At 30.9% G+C, this 3257-nt stretch overlaps 1 pseudogene; it reads right to left on the reverse strand.

Moving 5' to 3' along the window:
- Nucleotides 1-432: 432 nt before the first annotated feature.
- LOC125202549 (zinc finger protein ZAT11 pseudogene) lies at nt 433-1112 on the reverse strand (annotated as a pseudogene).
- Between the last annotated feature and the right edge of the window lie 2145 nt (nt 1113-3257).

The following is a 3257-nucleotide window of genomic DNA, read 5'->3' on the forward strand; positions in this document are numbered from 1 at the left end:
TTGTTAGAGGATGAGAAAGCCATATATAAAAGTTGTAAACATTAATTTATTTTTCATGCTGGATATATCTAATTATGTAAATATGGGAAATCCAATTTATTATCTGTCACTATTTATATGTCAACGCCCATATGCTTATTTTGTCAAACCTATGTACCAAAATTAATTGAAATGATATAAGTCAAATTTGAACTTTATAATAAATAGAAAAAATAACAACTTGCATAGCTATAGTCAAATGAATAATACGGTTCTATGTGTTATCTGTGTGTAAATCCTTTCTGGATATTCAAAATTACCATTTTTAGTTTGAAGATGAACGTTAATATAACAATAACAATAATCTATATGATAGTAATTATTGCTATAATAACAGCTTGATTAATTAGTAGATCATGCATATATAAATAGATCTTAAGAGACAATCAATACTTGAAAAAATCAATATTCCTATTTAAAAAGAAATGAAACAACATATACAAAAAAATACCAAAAAAATGTAAATTAAGAACTAATTATATTTGTGAAGAAGCAACAAAAAAATAATGGTTCTCTAACGGAGTCAAATTGAGATCGAGAGAGAAAACCCTCCTGCTGTTGGCTTTCTTCACCACCGGAAAAAGTGAGAACGGCGCCGCCTCATGGTGGTTCTGATCAACCACAGCCGCTCTGTGCTTCCTCATATGGCCTCCAAGGGCTTGACCTAACGGGAACTCCTGCCCGCAGATGCCGCACTCGTGCGTTTTCGGCTTCGGTGGCGACGGCGGCTCTCCGCCGCCCAGACGCGGCTTCTTGTGGCTGGCGCGGTGCCCGCCGAGCGCCTGGAACGACGGGAACTGCCTGTTGCATGTCTTGCATGTGAAGATTCGCGATGAATCTTCACCTGCAAGGACTCTGTCGCCGCTGCTGCCATGGTTGGCCGCAGCGGCGGCAGATAATAGCATTAGGAAGTTGGCCACGTTGTCGTCGTCGTCGCCGTCTCTACTCCTCTTCATCATCATATGGGGATGGTTAATTGAAAAATTGAAGGATTAATAATTAATGGGAATGGTTTTTGATTTTTGAGTAATGTTGAGATGAGAGTTGAATGATGAAATTATTTTGATGTGTTTGTGTGTGTATATATAGTCTAATAATTTCATTGTTAGTTGTGGAGTAAGACTATTGACATTTCGCATGGAAGAAATCAACGAAATTTCGTTGATGAAAAGTAAGTCAAATTTAATTTTCAATTTGATTTGGTTCAGATTAGAAAAATTGGAACGAGATATATGGGGGTCTAAATTGGATACCGTATTAATTTAATGCATACTACTAAAAATATGTTGTCATTTGTTTTGAATAAAAAATGTAGTATTGATTGCTTAATTGAGCACACACACCGACACACGTACACTACTCGCTATAAATTAAGGTCAAACAAAAGGTATCAAATAAAAAAAAATAGTCTCTTGTGTTATTTAATATCAATATGACCATGATATATGGTTATGTATATATGATATAGCAATATTTTTAAAACAATAACAATGGAACCAGCAATTCATATTTTTCATGGAGTGATATGCATTAGGATTTGATTATAGGATAGACATTCTCATTACGCATTAAGTGAAAATCATGATTTTTTTTAATTTATGTAATATATTAATGCTTTTCTATGCCTAAGTTAATGATTTTTAATATGCTATAATGCTTTTCTATGCATAAGTTAATGATTTTTAATATGCTATCATCATATGACAAGTGCGGGTCGATCGACACTATTGTCGGTCCAAAGAGCATTGACGAAAACTACACAAATCGGCATCCAACTTTACGACAATTTCGCATCCTCAGTCCCAATCCTTCTCTTTTATTATGTGATTTATGATTCAGATAGTAACAAAAAGAAAAAAATGCTTCATCGACTAAATAGTGGTAGATGATGTCGGTAAGTTAGTAATGACCTTCTTCAACCAACAGTTCTGACCCTACGAGTTTATTTTTTTAAATCTGCGATCGATTATATAAATAATCTCATATCGATAAAATATGTTTTAAAAACAAATTATGTAGTGTAAATTCGTACGGATGAAACGTCATTGAGCACGCAAGCTAATATTTCTAGAATTTTCCTAATTGACTATTAAAAGTGTGAGCTACCGATTGTGTTACATGATAGTTGAATAGTATTGTTTTTTAAGCTAAATATTAATTTTATATAGAGGATAACAATAAATTTGGATTTTGTCAACGGAAGATATTGCGATCAACTGATTAGTAAAAGAGTAGCAAACATACGTCTACACGTTTCATCTAGAAGCAGTGATATTTTTTGTTCACATAATCATATAACCTAAGTCAAAGAAAATAAACTTCAAATGTAAGTATTGTTAATCTACTTCTGCTGTAAATAAATATAAAAGGGGCCAATTGTCTAGAAACTAAGATTTTTGATACTATATTTTATAGTTATAAGATGATAAGTGGATAAGATGTTCGGCAACGTCGTTTTGCCATAAAATTTCTAAATCGTGTGTTCATTATTATCTTCTTTAAAATGAAAAAAAAAACACCACGTTTCAATATAACGTAATTTATAAAATAAGAGATATCAATAACATTTTATAAGGTATTAATTATAAATAAATATTTGAAATAAAAGAATAATGTTATATAGATCAAATATTTTCAAATTCTTAATTATAACATGTCTAAATGGGAGAGTTTATGAAAATTCAATACTACTATGTTTTAATACATCTTCACTTAATGAATTATGGACTAAGGACGTTATCAATCCTCAAAATATCTATATATTTGAAATAGACGTTTTCTACAAATACATAAACAAACAATTTACAGCTTTTTATTCATTGAATTTTTAAAAATAAGAGTCTAGAAACCGATCTAAAGAAAGTTCCTAATGGAGCTAACATTCACACGGAAATGATTCATGACTCCTCTTTCTGGTAAATTGACTAAAACTTTTACTCCTTTTGTTATTAAAATATTTTATTTTTGTCAATTTGTTACATTAAAAAAATTAACAGTTTTTCCTCTATAAACACTACTAGTTCACAACATATTAATCTCAATATATCAATTTAGTTACATCTTTTACCATAAACTAATAAAAAATAGAAAATAAATAGATTGAAATATCTTTCATGAGCGTGAGGGTATTTTCGTCCAAAAAAGTTTGAAATAGCTAAAAAGCAGCTCAAATAATATTACAGCGAAGTTAGTGGAACTCATAATATATTTGCAAATGT

This window comes from Salvia hispanica, chromosome 2 (genome assembly GCF_029641045.1).
Source record: "Salvia hispanica isolate PSC_SH4W2 chromosome 2, Shi_PSC_v1, whole genome shotgun sequence".
NCBI classification, from domain to species: Eukaryota; Viridiplantae; Streptophyta; class Magnoliopsida; order Lamiales; family Lamiaceae; genus Salvia; species Salvia hispanica.